Here is a 12,076-nt window from a genome sequence, read left to right on the forward strand (position 1 = left end):
GACAAGGCCCGCGGTTCTGGAGCTGAGGTCTGTCTGGGATTGCTGTCTGTACGCCATGACGTGAGATTTAAGATAAATACACAACCACAGACAGCAGATCAGACAGGTCAGCTGATAAGAGAACAACCAGCCACCTCTCCTGAGATCATATGAATTTATCTCAGAGATAAGACTGAGTGAGTGAGCCAGTGAGTGTGTGCGTGTGTGAGCATCTGTGTGTGTGTGTGTCAGTGCGTTTACATGATGGTATAATTCGAATCTTGCTTTAGTCGGACAATGCTATCTTTTGGGGCAACTGCTATTATCCCAATATACATGGCAGTGAATAAATCGAATCATTGGCCGAAAGCATGTCATATCCGATACGATAGGTGGCGCTGTTTTCATTACAACTAGTGGTGATACAGCCGTTTCCGCTTGACCTCTTCACCACTACCAACCATAGACATATATATGTCTATGCTACCAACAGCAACAACAGTTGATTGAGCATGAATCGCGTCTGTTCATCGGTCCAGAAATGAGTGTTGCCTCTTGGGTTGTCCATCGCGTTGTTTGTTTGTTTCTGCCAGCCGACGTGTTTATAAGTTACATTATTCAAAGGTGAAAGATAAAAGGCGAGAGAATCGCCAGGTGTTCCTTCTCTGACAGGTCTATATTCCAGGTCACATTTTCATCCCGGTCCCCCATCTAATGTTAATATAATGGTCTTGCTCCTATAATGTATAAACACGTAGGTTACAGGGTGGGTGTGGCAGAGAGAGAGGGAGAGCGAGTCCGAGAACGGTGATGCACACGGATATATCAGATTTAGCAAGCGGAGCAAAGTTATGTTGCTGTAACGTTGAACTTTGTGCAATTAATACAATACAATAAAATACTTAATAGGCTAATTGATACAATATCTCCTCGTTTGAGTGTGGTTGTTTGAGTGCAATTGGAGTGTATGATCGTTATTGTCTATAAAGCAGTGTTTCTCAAACTTTTTCAGACCAAGGACCACTTAGCCAATAAAAAAAAATTTGCGGACCATTTAACTAAATATCCCCGGAACAACATGCCTCCTACCCAAGACCTGGCGCCAGACAATTGTTAGCGCACACATGATTTTCGCAGGTGGGCTCTCTTTTTTACGTACCAATAGGCTAGTTATAGACATGACAATGCGCAAGGCAAAGCATCTGGAACCCTGCTCCATGCATGACTTGGTTATGTTACAAACTATAGTTCGCTCACAGCCTCATACTCCAATCACACACTCAGACAGGCCAATGTATCACAAAACACAACGATGCGCATACCGACCGCAGTATTTCACTACCAACAGTAGGCTAGCCCACTGGCATTAATACAGCCATCCTAGTAGTCAACTTTTCATAATTAAGAGCTGTCATTATCCAACGTCACACAACACAGAATATAGTTATCATCTCAGCGGGAGAAAAACACGCTGTTTTGAATGCAACTCCGCGGCGAGATAATGCCCAATGAGGCTGAACCATCTCGCCGTTGCACTTTCTCCTTGTCTGTGTCAGAGGCTTTCTCATTTAATTTTCTTTTCATAGTTCCTGTCTTAAACCACCAATCCATGACCTTGTTAATAGATTAGGCAACTCTTTATTAGATTAGGCTACTACTGGCTGTCTTCTCTTCGTTCTGAGTTGTATGTTAGAAATGTCGCAATAATTTACTTTTGGCCGTCGCGGACCATTACAGGCCACTGGCGGACCACACTTCCATCATATTTGATAGAATGAAGAACAAATTAGTTGTGAATACTATCACCGAGTTTGAAAGGTATTGGTCAGGTAGTAGCCGATTGACAGCTGATTTGCTTTCTGATTTGACTGTACTGCTGTGTGTTTTAAGCAAATAAAATGTGGACTGTTTACAAGCGGGCACCTGCTATCGTTGATTATACAGTAAATACGTTGTGAAATGAAACAAAAACACATCACAGTTAAAGTTGTATTAGTATTGATTGATTCACATCGATATGAATGGAGGACATGATTAACAAGTGTTGGGAAATTAATATGAAAGTATTTGTTCGGTGAATTAGCGCGTTCTGTCCAAACAGTCGCAGTCAACGTTTTTGTCAACACAGTGGCACCACATAAGTATCGTCATTTGAACATCCTTATACGTTTTTAACGAGGGGTTGTAAAGGTGCTCATATCTTCGGACCTCTTCTGTTATGTTTGTTCATAATCAACAAGAATAAGCTTGTGAGACAGTCTGCAGGATATTCATAAATAAACGTGTCATTAGTATGAACAGTTGAGACAACTTATCGTCTCTTTCGTCTTCCGGGTCACGGCCTGGGAGGGAGGGAGGGAGGGAGGAGGGCGGCGGGATCTGAAGAATGCGCAAAGACGCAAAGTCCAGTTCCTAATCCAATTCACCAGTTACATGCCGCGATAGTCGAATTATCAACCGGATCGGATCGAGTTATCCAGGGGTGTTAATCGGATCGTAGTTGGACCGCAAATAGTCGAACAAAGATGTTTACATGAAACGGATCATTCGATTTCAGTCCGACTAAGCCAGTTATTCGAATGCATGTAACCACGGTCTGTGTGTCTGTGTGTGTGTGTGTGTGTGTGTGTGTGTGTGTGTGCGCGTGTGTGTGTTTGACCATTCACTGACGCATGTCGGTGTGTATTTGTTTACCCATAGGTTGTCAATGCGCATCTTCCTTAAGCCTGGCAATACACCAGATGCCAGATAGCAGTGTGCCTGGAAGTCCATAGGGACAGGTCTAGAGGAGTGTCTGGCTGTCAACATCTCTGACTCAACAGACCCGATTTCCTTACAGACAAAGCTCCTCTAATTAGAACCACACTCCAGGTTCTTGTGACAGAAAATGAAGGAAGGCAAGGAGAATCAGGTAGAAACAGGTAGAACAGGTAGAAAACTAAACAAAGTGTGAAGGCACTGGGAGACAGAGAGACAAAGAGAGAGACAGAGAGAGAGGGGGGTGATGACTAAATGACAGATTACTAGAGGTGTGCTGAAGATGAGCTCATGGATTTGAGACACGGCCCTGGCCAGACAAATATATACACACACCTACACACACACACACACACACACACACCCCCAAACACACAAACACCCGCACACACATGCACAGACTGACTGAGAGGACCAAGCATTTTGACAAAGGAGACAGAATGTGTGTGTGTGTGGTTGTGTGTATTCGACCAACTGTCTCGCCCCCTAAGGGCGCAACCGTCAATGGCTCATCATTTCCTTCTTTCATCCCTCTCAGCGAGAGTGAGGTCTCCAAAATCCTAACAGGTAGCCGTCCAACTACATGCCCGCTGGACCCCATCCCATCCAACATCCTTCAAGCCATATCGCCTGCCGTCTTACCGGCAATAACACAGGTGATTAATGCTTCATTTAATTCTGGAACATTTCCTTCTCTTTTCAAAGTGGCTCGGGTAACGCCGCTGCTCAAGAAGCCGTCTCTCGATCCCACTCAGGTGGAAACTATCGACCGGTCTCACTTCTCACGCTCCTATCTAAAACCATTGAGAGGGCAGCTTCCAAACAGGTACCGAGTTCTGTCAAAGAACAATCTCCTCGATCCGAACCAGTCTGGATTCAAAAGCGGTCACTCCACCGAAACAGCCCTGTTGTCTGTAACGGAGGCCTTAAAAACAGCTAGAGCAGCAGCTCAATCCTCGGCTCTCGTCCTGCTTGACTTATCAGCTGCGTTTGATACAGTCAACCACCGCATCCTTCTGTCCATACTGTCAAGTATGGGCATTTCTGGCAATGCGCACTCCTGGTTTGAATCCTACCTCACTGGGCGCTCGTTCAACGTGTCATGGCAAGGTCAGCTGTCTGTACCTCACCGCCTCACCACTGGGGTGCCCCAAGGCTCGGTGATGGGACCACTTCTCTTTGCCATTTACACCACCTCGTTGGGCCCTATCATCCGCTCGCATGGTTTTTCCTACCACTGTTATGCCGATGATACTCAACTGTTTCTGTCTTTCCCTCCTGAGGACACCACGGTCTCTGCGCGGATTTCGGACTGTCTCGCTGATATATCCACATGGATGAAAAATCACCACCTTCAGCTGAACCTGGCCAAAACGGAACTGATGGTCTTCCCAGCCAAACAGGTCATCCACCACAACATCAATATCAATACTGACTCTTTATCTCTTGCTCCATCCAAAACAGCAAGAAACCTCGGGGTCATTATTGATGACCAACTGACCTTCACGGCCCACATCGCCTCTGTCTCCAGGTCGTGCCGCTTTGCGCTATACAACATCCGCAAAATCAGGCCGTACCTAACCCAGTATGCCACCCAGCTGCTGGTGCAAACCTTGGTGAGCTCCCGCCTTGACTACTGCAACGCCCTCCTAACGGGCCTGCCGGCTTGCGTGGTGAAACCACTACAGATGATCCAGAACGCGGCGGCGCGTCTGGTGTTCAACCAACCGAAAAGGGCACACGTCACCCCGCTACTCATTGAGCTCCACTGGCTGCCAGTAGCTGCTCGCATTAAGTTCAAGTCACTTATGCTTGCCTACAGAGTGCTTGCTGGTTCTGCTCCCACCTACCTAAATGCTCTTGTAAGGGCAAATGTTACACCCAGGACGCTGCGCTCGTCTAGTGAGCGTCGTTTGGCACTGCCGTCTGTGCAAGCACGGCAATCCAGACTATTTTCATTTGTAGTTCCACGTTGGTGGAACGAACTGCCTAGTACTACCAGAGCAGGGGCGTCCCTCTCTACCTTCAAGAAGCTTTTGAAGACCCAACTCTTCAGAGAGCACCTCCCTTCCTAACTGGCACCTGACTAGCGCTTAACTTGCACTTCAGCAGTTACATTCCTGCACTTCTTTTTCCTTTTTCTAGGTCTTTGTTTTTCGAATTCTCATGTAAAGTAGTATTTATTGTTACACCATGCTTTTTATTGCTCTTAGCTTGACTGTTCTCTCCCTTGTACGTCGCTTTGGACAAAAGCGTCTGCTAAATGACTAAATGTAAATGTAAATGTAATGTGTGTGTGTGTGTGTGTGCAGTCTGTACTGTAGGTTGGTCAATGATTAGTGACAGTGAGACTGTTCCAGTTGAGTTTCTAATGGAGATGTTTAACTAAAATCTTGTATTTATTTGTTGAGACTGGCAAACTCATATTACGTAGTAGGAGACTTTTTCAGCCAGTTTCTCTGAAAATGAAAAGGAAACATAATTCTTGAGTTGGCCTGGAGGACAGAATGTCATTTTCTTGAGGCAGTCTGAAAGATTAACAGTCAGTGAGAGTTCAGAAGAAATCCCACTGGAAGTCCTCAATCTCTGTCTGCTACTTTTTCACATGACAAACTCTAAAGGTTAAAAAAAAAATAATAATAATATCTACAACCATCCGACTGCTTTTCTATCGTGAGATAGACAGATAGGTAAAAGTGAAGTACAGAGACAGGTCTACCAGAGAGATAGTTGCACAGAAAGACAGGTTGAGACAAATTAAATTCAAAATCAACGCATTCAAATTCAAACTGAATACATTACTCAAGCACACTTGTCAACAGACATATAAATGTATGGTCTTCTGGTCAGTGTTGCTCAAACAGAACTTGCTTAAAGCAGTCCATAAAGTAGTATTTGTCAACTGTCATTTACAGGTCTTTAGGTTGAACTCCCTCATACTTTAGTGTCTGGTATTTCACAGGGCCTGAACTCTGAACTCTGAACGATCTCTAACACACAGGGGGTGAAAACTATTGTGAAACATGGCAGTGAGCATACAGCAGATCATATATCAGTTAGGTCAATATTAAGTTCTTGAGAAGTCAGCAGGATTGAGGAATAAAGCAGAACCCCACTAGCCTGACGAGGAAGTACCTAACCCAAATAAGAAAGGCATGTGAGGGCCTGTTCACTCTCAAGACACACGGAACTGTTCATTTCATTGTGCAAATAAGCACAAAGCTCACAGAGGTCATAGCAGGGGTCAAAGAGGTCGTGTCAGGGTCATGTCATAGGAGTTCTACCCTTTCTGGTGCCTCCTACTACACTACTTCAATGACTGTGCACATTGCCCAACACATAACACTGTTCAAATACAGAGACCCAATATCTCAGACATCCTGCAAACACAGCCACAGTACTGCAGGAATCCTGCAGCAAGTCCTGAGATGTCTTGTCAGCTGTGCACACACCAGCTTCATAAAAGACATTCAGCCTCCATGGAGCTGTAAAGCTTAGAAAGCAGCCAGGCATTGCTTGGTCTTGCACAAACCTGTCGCATGCCTCAACCCAACTTGTCTGATCCGAGTAAAAGTTGATCAAACTTTATGCTCACATTTATTTATTGACCAGATGCTTTTATCTGAGGTGCTAACCACACCAAACTCATGGGTTCACACCCATTCTACACCTGCATGGATGAAGACCAAATGAGTATGAACTTCACGTTGAGTGCATTCTGAGGACTGCAACCATGACCCATAGAGTCACACGTTTCCTACAGGTTAACCTAACATCAGGGAAACTGCAGGAAGAGCTTTGCATCTTTTCAATACAGCACTCAGGTGGAGGAGGCTAGGAGGCCAAAGCCCCACCTGAGTGTATAAGAACTGGAGTGAAGGAGCCTGGGAGAAGAGATCTGTGAGGTCTTCCCCTGGGCAGCAGTCATCACTGGCCCCATCTGGGCCTCATCTGGGCCGTGGCGGGGGAACAGGCTCCCAAGCTCCACGTGCTCTATGCCATCACTCACATTATTCCAGAAGCGGCCATACTTTTCCTCAACATCTTATGCACTTCAGCGAATTCTGACAGATTCTCATCCCCACTCTCCCTCTCTCTGTTCCCATTCTGTTCACAGTCCTGCAACTGCAAAACTAAAGCATTGGTTTCATGGCACTTTGCTTTCAATGTTTTCTCCTTGATCCGCTATTTGCTTGATCTACTATTTGCTGACTCTGGCCAAATTACTAGAAGTAAATTCTGAATGCAAAAGTAAATCTGAGTCAGAGCAGGGCCAGAACAATTGCTGAGCCAGCTACACCAGCCACAGATGAGAACAGTTATCATTCCTGCTTCCTGGTTTAACAATTCAACCAATTAGCAAATCTAGATGGTTCCGGCGACAAAATACTTCTTCTCTATAAACGTTGGGCAAAATGCAAAGGGATTTTTTGTGACTCTTTAGTCACTTTTAAGAGTTCATTATACAAATGATTTAACATGTGAAAAAATCTAAAAAAAAATTACCTCAAAATGTGTCTGCAAAAAGTCTGAACACACTCATTTAGTTGTATAACGCAAGATGTAAATTAATTTCAGGGTTTAATAATTTGTTTGCAAGGCATTAAATCACACATGATAAATGTTGATTATCATTTTACCATTTCCGGATCGTATACTGTAACAATATGTCAGAGTAATAAATGACACATCAAGAAGACATTTGCAGGGAATTGCTCATTTCCCTCTGACTAACTCTGAGAAGAAGAAAAAAGACACACTGTACAGACAATGGCCAGCAGTAGCTTATTAAAAAGACACACAGAGATGAGGCTGGCAGAGGGTATGATATGATATGATATGTGTATGATATGACCACAACATATGGAAGGACAAAGCATCACTGACTATTATTACTCCCTGATCACAGAATGTTACATTCAGAAAATCAGAAACAGCAGACTAGACTATTCCTAACGACGCAATATTCCTAACAATCCTATGTTATAAACGACGCTATGTTCAGTACGGCGCTATGTTCAGTACGACGCTATGTTGTCAAACACGCAGCAGGAACTAAATGTATTCATGGGAACATTGATGATGCGTTTTTTGTTCCATCACTGTTAACTAAACTGTGGCCATGAAGGTTTTTGTGCACTTTTTACTATCCATTAGTGATTATTATTGTTCTAAGTACCTGGAGATCAAGACACTGACTGGTACAGGCTCTCCGTCCTCCAGAGATAATGGAAAGATAATATCCACTGACCTTAATTAGCAAGAGGTCACACACAATTATTTATATCTCTCCCTGAGCGACAAATCATACCACTGAGAATAGTCAACACCTACAAAGAGCGAGAGACACACACACACACACACACACACACACACACACACACACACACACACAGGACCCAATTAAAGTTCATCAGATAAAATACTTGAGAGGTTGCATCAATAAGGATGTCTCTATGGATGAATAGTCTTTGTCATATTTTATTTTAATGACATAGATAACTGATACACACACACACACACACACACACACACACACACACACACACACACACACACACAGGTAGAGATGTGATCACTCTCACACATACACATACACACACTAAAACAAACATAACATTTCTAAATTAAATTCAAAAATTACAAGGCAAAATTAAACTTGAATTGTTTCCCCATACTTCATTTTCACTGTTACATAATCCGCTCATGCTTTGCTTCGCTCACAAAAAAAAAGCCTCAGAAAAACTCCTCCACTGGACAGCACAGTACACACACACACACACACACACACAAACACACACACACACACACGCACGCACGCACACACACACACACGCACGCACGCACACACACGCACACACACACACACACACACACACACACACACACACGCCGCACACACACACACACGCGCGCAGAGCGAGCAACCACACGGCCTCACTGTGGAGGACCAAACTCCTTACAGACGGGTTCAGGTTTCTGTTATTGTGCTGTCATCCTCCACTCGGATGCCAGGAAGAGTAGGTCAGTCACACAGTGATGACTGTAAACTACTCTCCCATCTTCTGCTTCGCTGGCCAGATAGAAGCCCCTCCAGAATGACAAATCCTCACCAGCTCCAGAGATGGGCTCACTCACTCCACTATGATTGATCTGTTCCTCTCGCACTATTGGGACAATTTGGGAGAGGGTGAGTCAGTGCCATACACACCCAGTCACACCCCCATGCACACACACACACACACACACACACACACACACACACACACACACACACGAATGCACAGACATAGACACAAAATCACATAAACACACACACACACACACCCGCACACACATACGCACACGCACAGAAAGAGGAGACTAATGGACCTGTATGAGGTGGTCATAGCTGTTGAGGTCTAAAACAATTTGACAGGGAGAGGTGTGCACGCGCACATGCATACACACTGGACTTGCTGACTGGTAATGACGTGGTCTACATTCGTGATGTTTAAACTTATCTGACAGTTCGATACACACACAGTTGTGTCAGCGCTCACAAACACACTGACAGAATACAGATGGGAAGAATCCACCTGGCATAAGGTGATCTTATCTTTGTGATGTTTAAATTGATCTGCCACTTAAACACGCACGCACGCACGCACGCACGCACGCACGCACGCACGCACGCACACACACACACACACATACTGAGTGTGTGATATTGTGGCGTCAGAGCCATGAGCCGTGCTGCCTCCTCGACCCAGAAAGCCATCATTTCCCCTCCAGAACCCAGTTACAGCTGGGAAACCCAATTAGACCGGGCCTCAGCAGGACACCTCATACATCTGCAGACCTCACTGGACACTCGTTACCTCCCAGTAGCTGGAGGTCTCCCTCAAACTACCAGCCACAACACAGAGCTGCAAGCATAGGAAAGGCCATATGAGCAATGATGCCTGTCATTTGAGAACTCAGGAGGTTTCTTGTGTGTGTGTGTGTGTGTGTGAGAAAAGTCATGGACTAATTGCCATTTGTTCCATAGAGTGTTGGTTGTCATGTGATACCCATTCTGAGTCAGTGTGGTCATCTAAAGTGTGCTTCCATCTCACACACACTCACACATACATATTTCTCTCACACACACACACACACACATATTTCTCTCACACACACACACACACACACACACACACACACACACACACTCACACACACACACATTTCTATCGCACACACACTCTCTCTCTCTGTCTCTCGCACACACACACACACACCCTACTGTAGGTGGAAAACAGGCATCACCAGCTGTGCAGCCAGGCTCTGCCACCCATCCATTTTTGTGTGTCTGTGTGTCTGTGTGTGTGTGCGTGTGTGTGAGCCAGAGCAGAGGCAGGAGTGCCAGTAAGCAGGCAGAGCACAGGAGTAAATGTTAGTAGATGAGGGTGAGGATCATGTGTGTTGTTTCAGACAGGGTTGCCATCCGATCCGTCCCAACTCCCCTGAATTCTCCCTTGTCTCTCCTGGACTTAAAGGAACACTCCCCAATAGTTTTTACATTTATTTTGTGTGATGTGGAATCCAGGTTTATTTGCTAATCAAAGGTTCTAGTACATAGTACATACATATAGTACATATTACAAGTACAGTAAGTTTAAGTTTAAGTTCTTTGTTAGTGTGGAAGTTGGCGTAAAGCTAACAGGGTTCTATTTTCATGTTGCAGTACAGGTAAGCTTAGCGGGAGAGTGGGGAGTGTGTGTGTCTCTAAGCTCACTTTCTCATGCTGTATGCCTTAAAACACAAATATTTGTTACTTTATCGCTCTCTCTCTCTCACACACAAACACACACACACACACACAGTCCGTTTTCGAGATATCACCACCAGAATGTGGTATGTCTGCCCTTCACACGCTAAATGCACACACACACACACACACACACTCACACAATGTCTGTCTTATCCATGCTGAATCCACAAATGCGCACACACCACTTTAAGATGTCCGTCTTATCCATGCTGAAACCACAAATGCACACACACGATCACCACCAGCCTTTCTTTTCTCACTCAGCTCTCCCATCCCTGATAAGCTGTGCTTGACAGACAGTCTCTGTGGCCTCATATACAGCACATGCAGTCCTCAACCATCTCTCCACATACCCCCACCACACACACACACACCCCCCTTCATCCAGCTGGTGATTCATCTCACAGGGGTTCGGTGGGCTCACACACATCCTCTCCTGACAGGCCTCTGTGTGTAGGAGTCAAGCGCTGTGGACTGCTCTGCTCACTACTCCCTCCAGTAAAGCACACACTCAAGACCAAACACACTCTAGTAACACACACTCCTGAGTAACACACTCTCAAGCCAAATACACTCCTGGATGACACATAGCCATGGACAGTTTTTTTTTTCCTTTCTTTTTTTTTCTCCCCAAAAGAGGCTGACAGACTACTCCTGTTGACCCGGCAACGAGGTGGCACTCTAAGGCAATCCATTAGTGGGATGGAGTCCATATTAGTGATTCCATCCATATGGACACATTCTCCTGTTAGAAGCTTTGTCTGGAGACACACACAGACACACACACACACATTTAAACAGAAACCAGAGATTGCAAATTCACCCAAAATAATTTATTTCCACCAGTTCAACCAGGAAATGATTTGAGATGCATTAAAATAATGCATTATGCATAATGTCTGATAATGGACATACCAGCTAAGCCCAGTGAAGAGGAGGAGAGGAGTTCATTTTGTGTTCAGAATTCATTTTGTTTGTTTGCTCGGTCCCTCTGTCTATGTCTCTGTCTCTTTCTCTGTCACACACACACACACACACTTTTCCTGACAATTTCTCTCTCTTTACAGGAAAAGTGACGAAAAAAACATGTTTGTTGTTGCGTATGAAGGCAAAGTTCTCCCTAATGAGGACTGATGTGCTTTAACAGCAGCCTTCCCTTAAAGTACAGATAATCCAGGGCAGAAAAGACTCCTTTCAGAGAACCCAGGCCCTGAGAGCCCAGGGATTAGTGTCAGTAAAGACTCACCGACATCAGAGCGTCATATGTAGGACGCCTTCAATCACACCAACTCACAAGCAGGACACACATTTGCTAAACGATCAAGCCACGTAAAATTCAAACCTTATTTTGAGATCAGGCCACATAAAATTCAAACCTTATTTTGAGATCAGGCCATTTAATATTCATACCTCATTTTGAGTTTACATATTAAATTGCCATTTATCACCGGAGTTACACACACAATAACATTAAGCTCCACAAGCTCCGTATCCCACGCAAACTAATGAACCTTTTTGGGTGTTATTTATCAGTTCGAAGTTACT

The sequence above is a fragment of the Clupea harengus genome, chromosome 12 (genome assembly GCF_900700415.2).
Source record: "Clupea harengus chromosome 12, Ch_v2.0.2, whole genome shotgun sequence".
Lineage (NCBI taxonomy): Eukaryota > Metazoa > Chordata > Actinopteri > Clupeiformes > Clupeidae > Clupea > Clupea harengus.